Below are 18,484 nucleotides of genomic sequence, written 5' to 3'. Positions count from 1 at the left end.
TCAAATAATTGGTATCACGAGTTCCGCTCTAATGAACTACCCTCTCTTCAGCAGGGAAGGCTTAAGCTCCCAGGCCCTAAGACAGTTCCAGCCAAAGCAAAGATCTGGGGTTCAAAGGAGTTCTGCTGTAATGCCCCAGGCATTAGATAAGGAGAAATTGGGGTAAAAACCAGGAATGGAACATTAAGTCTGTAACTTAACTGGTTGCCTGTTGACTGCTTTGTTCAAACAGGCCGGTTAGTTCAGTGAAGCCACCAACCAACAGTCAGTAAACCATCCGCTTAAGTAATATTTCCCCAGAAATGACCAGTAATTTGACTCAATTAACCCATCTACTATCTCCCTTAACATAGTATAGCTCCTTCTAAAAGGATCCATATGAACCAAATCTTTTTCCAGAAAAAAAAAATTAAGAAAGGAAAAAAGATCTGCCCAGTTTGATACCAAGAGTTAGCCAGCAGTGGGAACGCTGGGTCAGGGACAGTGAAGAAGAGAGCAACTGGGCAGGGAGACAGAGAGGCAGGCAGGTGCTAGTGGGTCTGCCAGGCAGGCCAGGTTCAGGGAAGGAGTACGGAGTGCAACTCAGGAAGCAGGGAAGAGTCCCCTTTGTCCAGTCTGGGCACACACATAGAGGGTGAGGGTCAGGTTCTCTGCATCCAACCCTGGCCTAGAGCAGCAGGATGACTTCCCAGCTGACCCACTGACGGGGACAAGAATGGTAATCAATAGTCAGATCTGATCCCTTCAAGTGCAGGGACTGGATGGGAAAGAGCAATCAAGGTGAAGGTCTTCTTGGGGCTGGCAAAGGCAAGCCTTACCAGTAGGAGGTAGAAAAGTTGTAATAGTTCTTTTATATCAAGGGTTTCCTATGCGCCATGCACTGGACAAACACTCTCGCCCTTGCAACCATCCTGTAAGGGACCAAGTGTAATCCCCGTCTCACAAGTGAGGGGTCCAGAGAGGTGATGCAATGTGTGTCTTTGGGAAGCGGCAGAGCTGAGAGTGAAACAGAACTGTCTGGCTTCGAGGCCCACAGTGTCTTACAACTCCACACCTCTCCAGTCCACAGCTCTTCAACCTCCATCAGAGCTGCCTGCCAGGGATCATGCTGCTTGAATAAACACCCTTTTCTCTTCTGGAATCTTCTCATAAGTCATTTTTTTCTTTTTTAATCTTGGCTAAGAGGAGGCAAAAGCCTTTTCCATTCACATCCATGAAAGGCCACCACCCTAGAGTAAATCCACTCTGTCAAGCTAATCCATTTTTAAAATAATGTGTATATACCAGAGTACTCTGAAAAGTCTGAAGTGCTTTAGAAATGGAAGGTAGTGTTATTAAAATAATTACCACACGTGCCCATACAGGCCAACTCATCTGAAAACATTTTAGGACTAGAATGTTAGAGACACAAATTTTAATGCTGACAAGGTGAGACTGCTAGAACTACTTCATAGAGTGCTTAAGTCAACAATTGTGGTGGATAACTACAAGGTTTTCCCTTTCACAAGTGAAATATCCATTTTCCAGAGGATACACCACTTCAGAGTTGAAGGATTCCGGGGGGGGGGGGGAGGGGTGGACCAGGTATCGGGAGATCTGGACTCCCATCCAGCCCCGCCCCTAACCAGCTAGCTGCGCTTAGGCATGATACTGGCCTCCTTCCTCCATCTCAGTTTCCCCCTCTAAAAGGTGGTTTGCTGTACCCATGAAGAGTGAGGATTTGGGTTTGGGTCTGCTCCCACCATTCCCACTGTGTGACCTTGGACAAGTCCCCTACCCATTCTGTTACCTCCTTTTCATCATCTCTACAAAGGATAACAACAGTACCTACCGTGATGGTTAATTTTATGTGTCAACTTGACTGGGTCATGGGGTACCCAGATATTTGGTTAAACATTATTCTGGGTGTCTCTGTGAGGTGTCTCTGGATGAGATTAACAGGTGAGCCAGTGGACTTAGTAAAGAAGATGCTCCCCATTGTGGGCGGACCTCACCCTATCCTGTGAAGGCCTGAACAGAATCAAAGGCCGAGTAAGAAAGAATGTGACCTCTCTGTCTCATTTCCTTCAAGCTGGGACACCCTCTTCTCCTGCCTTTGAACTCAGACTGGAACAGGAACTAAACCAGCTGCTCTCTGGGGTCTCTGTCCAGCCTGCTGACAGCAGACCTTGGGATTTCTCAGCCTCCATAACTGTGTACACCCATTCCTTACAATAAATATCTCCAGATATAGCTGTAGGTATAGGTTTAGGTGTAAGTATAGGTATAGGTACAGAGAGATATGTAGATAGATCCTATCGGTTCCGTTTCTCTGGAGAACCCAGACTAATAAACTACCTCAGGGTTACTTTGGAATTAAATTAGACAATACTCTGGCACATCATAAGACCTCAATAAATATTATAGTTAGCCACTAGACATTTAGCATCCTAGTCCTATGAGCCTTTCAACTAGAACCATAAAGTGTGTAAAAGCAAGAGCTGTGTTTTTTTTAAAGCTACAGAATTGTAAAAAATTAGGTTATTTCCTGTGCAACCACCGGTTTCTTCATTTTCCTCCCTAGGACAGTTGTGTGATGTATAGCAATGTTGTGACTATGGTGAATCTATGAAAACCTGCAAAAACAGAGCTGATGCCAGGGTCTAAATTACAGACCCATTTGCTTCCTCACCTTCGGTCTCCCTGCCTCTTTCTAAAGCAAATGTCATCCCATCCCTACTCAGGTGGCCTTTGGATTTGCTGAACTTAAAATAAATCAAGACACTCAGACATTAGCACTCAGAGTTAATTAGCCAGACTTAATGTAACTCTTCTTAACTGAGCAGCTCGGAGAAGCACCCTGAAAGAGCTAAAGGAAAGGGCATAGCATTCTGTGGTTAAGGGAGCGGCTGAGAGACAACGGGTCTTGGGCTTTTTCAAGTAACCTTTTATTTTTGCAGTTTCCAGAAATAGCACAGCTTTTCTTTTGGCCATTTCTAGGAAATAAAACACCAAACCCCCATTTACATTGCAGGCTGATGTCATTCCTTGCTTCTTTTCAGAATCAAAAGATGACCCGGGCAGTTCACTGGAGGGTCTTTCTTCTGGGTACCAATCACACAAACTGCTTTTATACACTTGAGTGACTCTCAAATTAGGTACCCACATGAAATTTGTAAATCTATGCACCACAAACTATTCTAACTCCTTAAAGAATCTTGTCGAGAATGTCCATATTATTGTCCATAAGCTGTGATCATAGAGGAGGGAAGATACTTTGATTTCCACTGAGAATCTCAGCAGCTTTAGACAGAATAAAACTATCACTGTGCCCACAAAGGACTACAGAAAAAACCCTGCCAGTTATGAAACCATTGGGACTGTACTCTCAAACACATTTCCAAAGAAAAGTCATTGAAGGTGAACCCTAGGAGTCATCATGGGGCAAGGTCAAGTGGAATGAGAGTTCCCTGGTGTTACTTCAAAGGTTCACTCAACAAATATTAATTGGCCACCTACTATGTGAGCAGCATGGTGCTGGGTGTTTGGGTCTACAGTGGTAAGCCAAACAGAAATGCCCCCTGCTCCCTCAGAGCTGCCGCAGACAGCGTCCGGGGCAGCCTGATCCTCTAACGTGACGGAAGCTGCCTGGGGCACCCTGCAGGACGCGGACGTCCCGAAGGGCACGGCAGAGGTCATCTGGGGAAATTGAGACAGAAGCAGAGAGAGGGCAGGTTTGAACTGTTTCAGTAGCACTAGAAAAAAAATGCTTCCAAATTACCACACACTTTGCTTATAAACACGAAACTGTGCAAAAATAAGCGCTAAATGTAAAACCACTTCTCAAAATTGAAGAAGAAATAATTGGCCAGATCTCACCTAGTGAGTCATCTAAGCACACCCTCCACATAAGTCCAGGCCTTGTGGAGGCACAACTTTCCTACATGCTGAAATGTTTCATTAATCAAGGGGAAAGGACTCAGTTACATAACTTCCACCCCACCTACAGCATCCCAAACATGACTTATTACAAATAAGAGTCTGTCCCAGGTGGAAATATAGTTTCCACCTATATTTCCCCAAAATATTTTGTGGAAAATAGGTGCTATGGGTGAAAAAATGGAAGAGACAGAGAAAGGAAGTGAAAGGAATATGGCAAAGATATTCTCTTAGAGATTTATAATGAATATTAGTATATTGCAAACTAGGACAAGTCCCAAGTATCTATGTTACTGTATTGGGCATAGTTATAAACACTGGGACTCCAGCAGTGAACAAAAAACAAAGTTCTTGCTTGTATGGAGTTGACATTCTAATAGGGGATACCAAGCAATAAATAAGTGCTACGGAGGGATCAGAAGAGGGAGAGCATTGTTTACACACACACACACACACACACACACACACACAGTGTATCAGCAGAGACTTCATTGGCATTTGGGCAGAGATAGGAAGGGAGAAAGCCATGTGGCTTTCAAGAGGAAGCACACTCCAGGCAGAGGAAGCAGTGTGTGCAAAGGCCCTGGGGCAGGAGTGTGTTTGACAAGTTTAAGGCACAGCAAAGAGGTTAGTGTCAGCTGAGTGGTATGAAGAAAGGGGGGACTGATAGGAGACAAGATGGAAGAGGAAGCAGGGGCTAAATCACAGAGAGATTTTGGCTCAGACTTGGAGTGAAATGAGATGCAATAGGAGGTTTCAGAGCAGAGCTATAAGATGATCTGGCTTATAATTTAACAGGATCTCTCTTGCTGCTGTGTTTCATACAAAATAAATGGTGGAGGCAAGGGGGGAAGCAGGGAGGCCAATTAGGAGGCTACTTCAAAATTCCAGCTAACAAATGACAGATGGTGCTGTGGATCAGGGTGACTGCGTGCGATGCAGGCTATCAGACATGATAAGTCCAGCTACATATGGTAGAGCCAGGGGGATGAGGAAAACAGAGGTTAATGACAATGCCAAGATTTCTGGCCTGGACAACTGGAAGGATGGAGTCACCCAGGGAAGTGACGACAGAAAAAGAAGAGTCTGAACACTGAACCCTGAGGACGTTTAGTGTTTAGGGATCAGGGAGATGAGAAGGAGCCAGCAACAGCTGCTGAAAAGAGTGAAGAAATAATAGTGTCTGGGAAGCCAAGTGAAGACAGCATCTCAAGGAGGAAGTGACCCTTCCTTAAAAGCTGCCATGAGGATAATAAAATAGAGAATTGAAGAGGATCACTGGACTTGACAGAGTGGGAAGCCACTGGTGACCTTGATACGAGCGACTCTGTGGAAGGATAAGGAGGAAAGGCCAGGAAGAGCAGATTCCAGAGAGAATGACAATGGGAGACCCAACAACAACAACAACAACAAACAAGCAACCCAAAGGAAAAAAAATGGGAGAGGACTTGAATAGACATTTCTCCAAAGTTACAGAAATGGCCAAAAAGCATATGAAAAGATGTTGACTATCATTAACCAGAAGGGAAATGCAAATCAAAACCATAATGAAATACCACTACACGTCCACTAGGGCGGCTATGAAAAAGAAGAAGGAAATATCAACTATTGGTAAGTGTGTAAGAGATTCGGATACGGAACCCTTGTACATTGCTGGTGGTAATGTAAAATAATCCAGCCACTTGGTCCAAGCCTCCAAACAGTTTGGCAGTCTCTCAAACAGTGAGACATAGCACTAATTACCATTTGACCCAGCAGTTCCACTCCCAGGGACATGGCTCAGTGTACTGAAAACAGATACTCAAATACTTCAGTATGAATGTTCATAACCGCACTATTCACAGTAGCCAAAAGGTGGAGACAATCCAAATGCCCATGGATGGGTGAACCAATGGATAAACAAAACATGATGTAGACATGCAATGGGATATTACCAAGCAATAAAAAGGAATGAAATTCTGACGCATGCTACAACATGGATGAACCTTGAAAACACTATGTTAAGTGAAGTAAGGTCAACATATTGTATGACACCATTTAGATGAAATATACAAAATAGGTAAACCCAGAGAGACGAAAAACAGATTTGTGGTTGCAGGAGGCTAGGGGACGGGAGGAGGCAGGGTGACCACTTAAAAAAGCATAGGCTGGATGTTATTTTGGGGATGACAAAAAGGTTTTGAAACTAGATAGAGGTGGTAGTTACTCAACGTTTTGAACATACTAAATACTACTGAATTGTATATTTTAATATATAAAGTGGTTAGTTTTGTGCTCAGTGAATTTCACCTCGATTTAAAGAGTGAACAAGAATAGGAAGAGAAGAATTGGAGAGTGTAAGAAAACTCTTTCGAAGAGATAGGTTGAAAAGGCGAACAGGGGCACAAGACAGCGGCCAAAGGGGGTGTGGTCCGGGGACAGGGGCGGTTTCTAAAACAGACACAGAGCAACTCACACGGGAGAGAGGGGGCCTGAGGGGGAAGGGGCCGGCAGGAGGTCCTTGGTCTCTGCACGTGAATCAAACACGGCTCATCCTCACCAAAAGAGAGGGCAGAAGACAGGCAACTTGGTCACGGCCTTGGTGGGAGCATGTGGAAACCCTCCTTTGGACTACCTTTTGGGGTAGAGGGGAGATGTGGACATTTCACAAGAAAGAAAAAGGTCTGAAGTACCTACAGGGTGGCAGCGACTGGGCTCGAGCTACTGCCGGGCAGCTCCAACAGCCCACTTGAGGTTAGCGATAATAAGCTGATGGTGTGGTTTTCTCCAGCCACATTCAGTTGCTGGGAAAAGGTGGAGAGCTATTTAATTTATTTATCCCTGAATTCCCCAAAACATGTTTGACCATAGAAACCTATTAACAGCCCCAAAGAGCCTGCATAAAATGCCAGTCCAGTGCTTGAACAGATAATAGGGGATAAAAAGATATTTGTATCCCTTCTTTTTTACTGAGTGTAGGCAGAAACGATCACGGAGGAGCCAGGTCTGGAGGCTCCGCAGGGAGTGCAAGCATTGCACTGGTCCAGGGGAGCACCTGCAAAGAGAAAAGGAGAACAAAATAGCACAGCTATCAGAATCTGAGCTCTGGAGTCAGATTTCCACTCCAGCTGAGTGAGCCCAGGCAAATGAATCTGTCTGAGATACATCACAGAAATGGGAGACCTATCATCTGACTCTCAAGGATGCTATGAGGATTAATGATGATAAGCACTTAGTGCTCAGCTTCCAGCACAGAACAGGCATTCAGCCTAAGGAGGCAACATTATTAGCCAGTCGGCTCTGTCAAATCGACCAAGTGAAAGTTGATTCAGCCACAACACTGTCAGCTCCAGGTACCCAACCACCTGTGCTCCAGGATGGCCTCTGGGAATCTCTGAGTTAATACACCACGCTCTCATTGACAGGAACTCATCTGTCACGACATAATTTGGCTGCTTTAGCTCTAGAGTAAACTGGTGTTTCTAGCACCTGGGTTTCTATGCCACAAATGAAGCCCCCTCCACTTCCTATAAAATGGTGAATTTCACAAAAGCTGCCACATATCCCAGGATGATGTTTTTAACTATTACAATTATTTGAGACTTAGAGAAAATTACAAAAACAGTACAGAGAGTTCAGTGCCCTTCGGCCAGCTTTCTCCCGAGGTAACCTCTCACAGAACTGTAAGACAAGCCGTCCGCTACTCCACAGACCTCATTTGAATGTTGCCAGTTTTGCCTCTAATGTTCTTTTTCTCATGCAGGACCCAGTCCTGATTGAGTTCTCAAGTCTCCTTAGCCTCCACCAATCTGTGATGGTTCCTCAGCCTTAGTCTTTCACAACCTTGACATCTGCAAAGAGAACTGGTCAGGTATTTTGTAGAGTGCCCCTCAGTTTGCCTTTGTCTGGTATTTTCTCACGATAGAGTCAGTCTGTGCATTTTTAGTAACACCCTCCAGATGTGATGTTTTGCCCTTCTCAGAACATCAGAAAAGGGGTGCATGTCGATACACCTTGTCACTGGTGCTGTCACCTTTGATCATTCGGCTGAGGTGCTGTCTTGCTGGGTTTCTCCATCCCTATCATGTCTGCTGCCGTGTGAAAGGAGTCCAGCCTTTTCCCTGACCGTGTGGAAATAAGCAGGTGTTTCTGCCCGCTTTCCCACATCTGTATCCCACTAACTGTAATCTGGCTCAGCACCCAAAGCTCTTTGTTCCTTCTTTAAATCATGTCCGAGAGTATTTCATCTCCAAATGTGTTTAGAAGAGAATTTAGCTGCAGGTGCAGCCCACAGCACCTGCCCCTTGTCATGCAGTCACAACCAGCAGCCCTTCGCCCTCTAAGTGCCCCCAAGTCCCATATCAGAACTCAGGTATCTCAGTAACAAAGAGCCTCAGCCCCATGATGAGCTCAGCATTCAAGGCTCTTCACCTCCATCGTCCGGTTTCTCACAGCTCTGAGAATATCAGCTGCGTCTGAGAGACTGAGGAAAGCTCGGAGGGTTTAAGCACCTTGCCCCATGTCTGAAAACTACAGTCAAACCTCGGTTCTTGAGTGGCTCCCGTCTTGAACAAATCGGTTCTCAACCAAGATGTTCATGAAAAAATGTCTCGGTCGTCCAACAAGACTTCGGTTCTCAGCCCAGCCACCCTTCCGTGCTGATGCCTGTAAGATCAGTCACCTGTGTGATTCGGTTTTTGAACATGTCGCTTCTCAAACAGCCTTCCGCAAGGAACTTTAGGAGTTCGAAAACCAAGGGTCCAGCACAATAAGGGGAAGGGCAGAAACCCACACCCAAGGCCACCTGCTCTCTGCCTTCTGTAACGTGAAGTCCGAACAATATGGGAGGAAAACAGCTTCCCCATGTGGCCCAGCTCCCCAGGCGCTAACAAAACAGTGTGACCCTATCATAATGACAACTACCTTTCATTCAGCAGGTGTGTGGTCCTTCCCTGGGTCTTGTCTCTTTAAATTCTTTAACAGCCATGAGACAGATAGTACGTACCCCATTTCACAGAGGTCAGAAAGAGCAAATCACATGCCCGAGATCCAAAACCAAAACCGAAAACCTAATCTAAATCTGGCCATGCCTCTAATGTACAGAAAATACAATACAAAAATACTGTCAGCAAGATCCGGACTGAGAGACTCTATAAGAGAAACCACCTCATTTCTTTTCCTTTGCACTTCTGTGTGAAAAAATAGAGATAAAGGAGAACCAATAGATTAAAAGAAACTTAAAAGACATTTTTACAAATTGCAAGATATGCACCTTATTTGGATCCTGATTCAAACAAACTGTAAAAGCAAAAAGAAAATTTATAACATTTTGACTGTATTGGAAATATGCCCAGAAACCTGATATTAAAAAATTATTAATTTATTCATATGTGATAGTGATATATTATTTTTTAAACTTCCTATCTTTTATAGATTCATACTGAAATATCTATGAATGAAATAATACGACATTTTGAATTTTATTAGAAATGACACTGGGGAAGTGGGGCAGAGTGCCCTACAGTTGAAACAAATAGGCTATTAGTTAATAAATGGGGGAGTTCATTATACTATTCTGCATATTTTGTGTATATTCAACACTCTCCATAATAAAATATTCCAAAAAATGCCCAAGATCACACATACTACAAATGAGGGGCAGAGTCAGGACTTAAAATCAAGTGATTCAAGTTCAAAAGCCGTCTTCCTCCCACTCCTGCTGCTGCACCTGATGTCTCTCCTGTATATTAATCCAATTTCAAACATTAAGTTCCAAAGGGAAATGCCACAACAAATCATTCATATAAGCCCAAAGTTTCTTCAGGGAAAGCTACAGTACAAAGTACAAAATATAGCTGTCAGACAAGTACTAGCAGGAAGATCCCTTGACACACCATGGTGACAAAGAAAAATTTCAACACCTGCAGTGCTTTGTTTGCTGCAAATTCAGAGAGAAAATCAGCAGAGAATGAACTGACCAAGAGAACCAAGACCCCCCTAAATGACACATCTTTAAAACAGAACTTGAGGACCAAGAAGAGTTATTTGTAAGAACCACAGAGAAGGCTCTCTTCTGTTCTGGATAATAACACATGCGTAACACCTGAAAAAGTGCCCTCAGATTACTTAACTCAACCTAGGCTCTCAAAAGTTTCTTGCATAGAGTTAGATCACATATTAACATCCCTGATCTACGAAGCAAATGTGATAGATATAAAGAGGTCAAAATGTGCTACCTGGACAGGACTCAAAGCCAAGATTTCATTCATTCATTCATTCATTCATTCAATAAGCACTAACTCCCTGCCTGCTTCCTATTCTAAGTGCTGGGTACAGAGAGATACTGAAGACCCATGGTCTCTGGGCTAGAAGAGTTTAAGGACTCCCCATGCCATGCATACAGAGTCCAGGAGGAAAGCACTTTCCCCAACCCCTTCTCCCACTCAATCCCCATCCTGAGTCCCACAGACATCCAGGATTCTGCAAAAGCAGGCTGGCTCTGGGCGGTCCTGAGGGGTACTGTGTACTTAAAGCTTGAATGAAGATCCTCGTCCTCCTGTTGAATCTCTTCTGTTTGCCCTTCTCATCGGTATCCAGAGCAGGTAGGTATTTCCACACATAATAAAAGATCAAACCAGAAAAGAATGGTGTCAACTTCACCCACAAATAAATGAATCATATTTATGTCATTCAGTGAATATTTATTGAGCACTTTTATCATAAGCCAGGTACACAGGGGACCAAATTATAAATATAAGACAGTCTCAGCCATCCAGGAACCTACGCTGAGTAGGGGCTATAACCACATACTTAACAGCCAGGGGACGGTGTTGTTTGTGCAATGTACCATTGAGTTTTTAACACCTAACAACTTTGAGAAGCTGTCAGCTTTTCTTATTCTTTTCCTTGTTTTTCGTGGCTATGTCCACTGACCTACTACATCTCACAAAGAGCCACATGTACCATATTCTGTAGATTTAACTCAGAGAGAGACTGGGGCATGCGGAGGTTGAAAAGGGTATCTTACAATTGATCAAAATATAAGGACTGGCATCTCATTTTTAAGCTTATTTTAAAAGAAAAGTATGTTTTAGGGAATCACATCCAGCTTGGGGCAGCGGGGGGCAGTGGGAGGGGGGCAGTTGGTGGTCAAGGAAAGTCTCAAGAAGGATGGGGCTTCTGAGGAAGACCTGGAAGGATTCAAGAGTCCTAGCAGGTAAGCAGGTGGTGGGAGGGCATTCCTAGGGCAGCAGTGATCCAAGCAAAGTGCAACAAGCCAAGGCAAGGGCAAAACACACCCTTGAGACTGAGGATGCAATGCATTTGGGAAGAAGCACACAGGGCAATGGCTGTTCACCATATGAGTGACTAAGGGTCACCTGGGGGTGCTTATGTACCATCCCGTGCCCCACTCTCAGGGATTCTGATTCAGAAAATCGAAAGGGTGGAGCCTGGGAATCCACAGGTACATGGGGTTCAGGATGACACTCCGAGAATCAGCAGCACAAGAGGCACCGTGAGAGACCTGGCAGGAGAGGTGGCCACGCGCAGCTCCAGAACAAACACACACCTTGTGGGGCTGCACTGGCATGGACGAGTGACGTATGGCTGCTGCGATCATAACTGTACTTGAAGAGTGGGGTTCTCAAAGTGTGGTCCCTTGTTCAACAGCAGCACCTGGGAACTCGTTAGAAATGCAAATCCTTGGACCCCACCTCAAATCTACTGAATTAGAGACTCTGGGGTGGGATCCCGCGGTCTGTGTTTTAAAAGGCCTCTGGTATTTCTGCTGCCCGCTCAAGTCTGAAAAGCGCTGCTCTTGAGTTCACACTGGCGAGTGTGTAATGGGCTAAGGACTGCATTAAAATCCCCACCAATCCCATTCCCAGCTGGCTTCACATTATTATTATTATTCGCTCCTCCCTCCCCTAAACCCCAAGCAGTTTAAAAGCCGCCGTGTTAAGACACCATCTCCCCACCAGCTGCGCTTTCCTCTCAGATCTGGGACCCCCACCCTGTGGTCTGCTGCAACAGCCCCTCTGCCCACACCACCCCTCCCCACACACACACCCCGTGTCTTCCCTCTCTCCGAGTCAACCACTGAGTGAATACTTCCATGGGCACAGTCCCCTGAGTGAGAAGAGGGGCTCTCTGTGCCCATGATGCCCATGGTGCCCATGGAGGGAGTTAATGCGCCTCCCCAAGCACTCTCCAAGCGCCTCCAGAGGGGCTCTGGCAGGCAGCAGGCTCTGGCTCATTTGTTTGCACAGCCAACTATCCATTATTTAACACATAAACTACCGGCTGGAGCTGCATTTGTGGCTGCAAATCAACAGCCATTCCTCAGGACCGGAGGGGCCCCTGTCACACTCCCACGAGTCCCATTGGTGGAGAACAGTAGAAATCCCAGCTGGGACCAGTGCATTAACTCAGCGAAAACCATGATGCCTGCAGACAGCACATCCCTAACAAGTGGGAGCGTGGTGTCAGCCTGCACACTGCGCCAGTCGCCTGCTCCACGAGCTCATCAAATGTAACAGTTCGTGGTTATGAAACGTTTCTTCTAAAAAAAAAAATACTGCAGAGTTGCAGCTCAAGACTTCGCTGTAAATATTTACTAACCACAACCGTCAAGACACAGCTTCTCGATCACTACGGGGTCCATTTTCTGGTTTTGCCTGCCGGGCAGTTCAATTTCCACTCCCCCGTCCCTCCCTAAACAGGCATTTCCTACATAAACCTGCTCTATGAAAATCCACATGACCTCTGTATAACAGCTCAACTAAAATTAATAAAAGGTTTGTGAGATATAAATCAGGAGTCTTCACATTTGAGCGGGATGAGGGGGGAGTAGCTTCGTGGATGCTCTTTCTGTGTACCAGATCATAAAATGATGATTTAATCACTAGGGAATACTTATCACAAATACTGTCAGATGATGCACTATAAAATTTATGCAGCTAAAGCTCGAGTGTACAATATCAAGAGATTGCTCAGATGTCTTGGGCGTACTGGCCCAGCTCCACTATTTATTACATGGAGGTTTAACATTATAATACGTTCTCTTTGCAGAGTTCCTGTTGGGGGAAAAAAGCCATTCAACAAATGATATCTAATGTGTACGCTTAACAAAGGAGAAGAAACAGCACCATCCCAATGGCTCTCTCATGAAGGATGGGGGAAAGCCTAAGGAATAATAAATCTGACTATAAGGAAAAGATAAGGGAAAATAGACTTAGAATAGAAACACTCTGTGCCTTCGAAATGGATTCAAGAACCACCGACACATCCGTAGTGTAAGCAGAAACCATCAAGTATAAGGATGGGCTAATAAAAATTTCAAGGTACGATTATTATTAGATAGCTTTCCACCAAACCCATTACTCAGTTCTCATAAAGCTTGCCGCTCAGCACTGAAGCAGCAATAACATTTTTTTTTTAGGTTGGCCATTTTTATTTTTATGTTGAGAGGCAAATGTAAGGGAAAACCGTAATGGTTGTAGGAAGAGCCGCTGGCCTGGAAGAAAAGAGGCCCGCATTCCAGTCTCTGACTCTCAGAGAGGCTACGGTAGAAGCTAGGTTGGGGCACATGGCCTGTATGTAACCCAGTGTTTCGTGTAAACTGCCATTTGCCATTCTTTCTTTCCCTGGACCTCCATGCAGGGCTGCCCCCACCCCTCCACAGCCCTACTAAATGCTGCTTATGCGTCTGAAAAATAGAAACTCTCTCTGTGAGTCCTTTCATCCCTGAGTCACTCTCCAGACACCCTGCAGCATGACATTCCTGCACCCAGCCATGGCAGAGGCCCAAAAGCCAATTATAATTTCCAACAGGACAGAGGTGTGTCCACCTTCTTCTTTAATGCATCCATCCCCAGTGCCCAGAGCGTGAGCCGGACCACTGGCACGAACTCTGTATCTCCAGGTAACGATGGCAAGATTCCACAAACCACTCGGCATAACAAAGCCATGGCGAAAATTCTGAGAACGGTCACGGCCATGTCAGTTCATTTATTCCACAAACATTTACTGAACTCCTAGCTTGGATGCTGGGGCACACCAACAAACAAAACAGTCCCTGCCTTCAAGAGGCTGATATTCCAGCAGGGAAGGCAGCCGACAAACAAACCATGTATGTGTCAGGTGGTGCACACTGCTGGAGAGAAAAGCAAAGTAGGATAAGATGGATGCAAAGCTCCCTAGAGGAGGGTGGCTGCAGGAAGAAATCTCTGGTGAGTGTTTGAGCAGAAACCTGAGAATATGAGAAAGGCAGTCACGAGGGGATGTAGGGAAAAGCATAGCGGGCAGAGGGAACAGCAAATGCAAAGACCCTGAAGGGGCCAGATGCAGAAACAGCAGAGGAGGTAGAGTGGGGAGCAGGTAGTACAAGGCAATGTTCTTCCAACTGGGGGTCACAACCCACATGCGGGTCATGAAATTCATTAATCAAGTCACAACCTGCACCTGTAAAAATGAAACAGGACAGAGTCAAACAGAAGTGGGCACTGCCCATAGTGAGGCTCAGTGTTGTTTGGGGGAACTCTGGTGGGGTGCGTCTGTGCTGCGGCACAGTATAAAATGTGCTTCTCAACATGAGTTACAGTCAAAAAGCTTGAAAAACATGATTGTCAGACTTAACGGATCTGCACTGGGCAGTATGCTATCCACTAGCCATATGTGGCTATGGCTACATAGCCACAGTTTAAATGAACAAAAATTAACATTCAGTTCCCCGGTCACACTAGCACATTGCAAGTGCTCAGCAGCCACACGTGGCTGGTGGCTAAAGCACTGGACAGCGCAGGTATAAAATGTTTCCAACAGAACATAGAAGTTCTCTTGAAGAGCACTGTTCTGGGTCATTCTCTCTCTGAACCTGTGACCCCCTCTGTCACCTGAGAGAATTACAGGTGTGTCCAAGGGGATCAGATGAATGGGTTTTCTGAATAGAGGGCTCTGACTTTATATTGTCTCATAATCCAGCTGGCACCCAGCTGGAGATAAAACCCAAATACGCTGAAAGTCACCCTGACACCTACAAGCCCTGTGCGTGGGCTGGTAAGGCTCCATCCGCCTCCATTGCCTTCTCTGCAAAGCAACTACTAATAAATAGCCACCCTTTGCTTTGAATTATAAGGACTTACTAAGTGGATAAAACTATGAAATGTCTAAAGTCCCAAAGGAGAGCACTTCAGGAATGGGCAGCTGACCAACTGTGGTACAACAGTGTGATTTTTAAAAATTCATTTCCTGGCCCTGAGCAAGGGCTGAAACCAAATCCAGTGGAGACATAATAATGCCACGAGGGACTCTAGTGATTACCAATCAGTGTTAGAATCAGAGGGCTCACAGGCCAAGGAGGCAAGAACCCATCACTTGTTCAGGACACCTTATCCAGGTACTCACCCCACCTCCGGACTGGGGTTCATGCCGTGGCCTCTGAGGCTGGCTGCTGCTTGAAAGGGTCTTTTAAATGCTAGAGAATCATCTGTGTTTTCGGCTCCCTTGTTCTGGCTCTCTCCATGGCAACCGTGTACAGGAGTCTGGTGCTGAAAGGGTCCTATCTTGGGTTCGGACTTGCTGTGCAGCTTAGAAAAGCAAAAGCACTGTGCTAGCATGAGCTGTGTGGTCCAGGGAAAGAGGACGGGGACTTGGCTGTTCCACTGGGTGCCCCAAACAGATGCTGCTCCCTCTCAGAACCAGCAGGAGCAACGCTCACCTTGCACGCCAGTAGGACCTTAGTCCTTCCAGCTGCATTCTGGATGAGGTACTGCCTTCTGGGTCCAGATACAGGCAGGCAAAGAAGGATCCCCAGTGAACATGTTACCCAAAGATAATACATCCACACATGCAGAAGCCAGATTCAAAATAGGCAGTCTGCCACCCGAGACCGACAATGGGGTGGAATATTTGAAATTGGGGCTGTCTGTGAAAATCCACCGTGCGTGGGCACCACACTCAGGCAAGCCAGTTGCAGACTGTGCAATCCAGTGCTGGATACAATGCCGACAACATGGTGGGCACTGGATAAACAGTTTTGAGTGAACAAATAAATGAATGAATGAGTATGAGATGTCGAATGCTCTGCACTAACCTAACACAGCTACACCTTCATCTGTCTTTCTGAACTGGAGCAGAAGGCAGGGAAAAGCAGGCTTGCCTCGCCTAGTATTTCACCCATCTTCATGATGCACAGAGGAAAGAAACCATAAAGGAAAAGAGTCATTGATTTGACTATATTAAATATCGGATATCAAAATATGCCATAAAATGTAAAAGGCAAATAATAAACTGGGGTAAATGCCTGCAACACATGATAAAGACTGCACATTATGACTCTATAAAGAGGTCTTAAAATTGGGAAGAGAAGACACTGAGTACCTTGGCAGAAAATGGGCGAAGGATGTGAATAGACTCGGAGCATACACACCCCGAGCGTAAGCTCATAAACACACGAAAAACAAAGTTCGATCTCCCTGCTGGTAATTCACATCAAAACAACAAAATAGAACCATTTGCAACTATCAAACTGGCAAAGGTCTCCTGTTGTCTTGCTTTTTAATGACAATACGCAACATTGGCAAGAGTGTAGAGAGAATGGGTTCCCTCGCACACTATTCATACACTTATGAAAGATAACTTGATAACACGTGCCAAAAGCCTTAAAAGTGTGCACCCTCTTGATCCAGTAATGCTATTCCAGGAATTTATTCTAAGGAAATAATCAGAGACATCACCAGTGATTTATATGAAAGACATTTATCAGATGTTTATGGTCGGGGAAAACTGAAGTCACCTACGAATCCCTTAATAGAAGGGTTGCTAAGTGAATAATATTACTAGCTTATGACAGAAATGAGGCGTCCCTTTTTTTTAAAGTCTTTGCACAATTTTTGCAATAACCAAGAGTTAGAAGAAACCCCAATGTCCATGAACTGGTGAATAGATTTTTTAAAGTGGTGTATACATACGATGGAATATTATTCAGGCTTTACAAGGAAGGGAATCTTGTCACCTGTAATAACACAGATGAAGCTTGAGGATGTTATGCTAAGTGGTAAGAAGCCAGGCACAGAGAGACAAGTACTATAGGAGTCCGCTTATATAAGGTATCCAGAGACTTTAAATTCACAGAGACAGAGAATAGAATAGGTGTTACCTGGGCTGGCAGGAGAGGGAAAAGGGGGGTTGTTCAATGGGTACAGAGCTTCAAATTTGCAAGATGAAAAACTTCTGGAGATCTGTTTCACAACAACGTGAATATACTTAACACCACAGAACTGTTCACTTAAAACTGGTTAAGATGATAAATTTTATGTTGCATGTCTCTTACCATATTTTTTAAAAGCCCTTTTATAAGATTATCCAATCATCCATGGATTATTCATTTTATAAATCACCACACTATAAAATATACTTCATGCTAAATCCATACTGCACATGGCTTAATTTGTGTGTGATTCTGAAGGCACTTAAGGATGTTGCGGAACTCATTTATAATGATGATCTTCATAACAACCAATTACGATTTTAATACACTTCTTGGCTTGTGTGCTAATTGAAAGAGGCAGTTAATAAAAATACTAGGTAGTAGTAGATTTGCTGAACTAAGAAATTATAATGGCCCAGATGCTTTGACAATGGCCATCTCAGAGTTTTCCAGGGCAATTTCAGGGAATTTCAAATAGTCCCTGTTTCCAGAAACAGCCAGATCCTGGAGATTACATGTCCTCACACACAAATCCTGTGTTGGACCCCTGCTCTGCTTCTCTTTCCATAAATGCAAACACCCTAACTAGAGGCACTAGACATACGCAGGTATTCCCACCCTCCACAACGAGGCAGCCCCAAAAGACAGCCCTGCAAAGGTGGGTGCAGCGCCTGGCCCTCGGTATGGTGCACAAGCACACGCCAGCAATTTGTATGGGTGAACTGTTAAATTGTTCATTATAATTGTCACTTTTTTTGTTTCCCCAGTGCCTGAAAAAGTTCTTGGCCTCTTCATTAGGACAGATTATTATAATGTATCCAGTAAATAAGCGAAGATAATTAATTACATAGATTGCACCAGAATATAAAATCAAAAGTCTAAAATCGTAAGAAGTTTTAAATATTTACCTACTATGCTCAATGGCAGCATAACAATAACAATCCTGAGTGCACACTGTTTAGTGAACACATCTTCTCTTGGAATTAATTAATCTAAATCCAGGGCCAACGAAAGTCATGTTCTGTAGACCATTCGCTCTGCAGAATGTTAATAAGGGTTCTTGATGAAAGGATTCCAAGTTCAAATACGTCTGGGAGACTCTGGGGTAAAGAAAGCAAAAGTGGTTTCTTTGCCACCAAAGTCCTCACGCTCTAGAAAGTGAAGGTGAAAGTTCATCTTTAGGAAGGCGGTGTCCAGTGCAGCGTTTCCCTGAACCGTCTGGAAAAGAAATGTTTTCAAACGGGGAATCTCGTGAGATTCACGTTCCCCAGAGACAACTATGGAACACCTTCATATTCCCTCTTGGAAAGCCTTCGGTTGCACCAGGATTATGTATTCCCCTGAGAAGCGAGTACATCAGGTAAGACTATAACTAGA

General features: G+C 44.7%; 1 protein-coding gene across 4 annotated transcripts in view; it reads right to left on the bottom strand.

The window, feature by feature from the left end:
* Positions 1 to 18,484, bottom strand: part of KIAA1549L (KIAA1549 like) — a 231,739-nt gene that overhangs the window by 180,820 nt on the left and 32,435 nt on the right. The window lies entirely within an intron of this gene.

This window comes from Phyllostomus discolor, chromosome 6 (genome assembly GCF_004126475.2).
Source record: "Phyllostomus discolor isolate MPI-MPIP mPhyDis1 chromosome 6, mPhyDis1.pri.v3, whole genome shotgun sequence".
Taxonomy (NCBI): domain Eukaryota; kingdom Metazoa; phylum Chordata; class Mammalia; order Chiroptera; family Phyllostomidae; genus Phyllostomus; species Phyllostomus discolor.
This window is presented reverse-complemented; position numbering and strand designations above follow the sequence as displayed.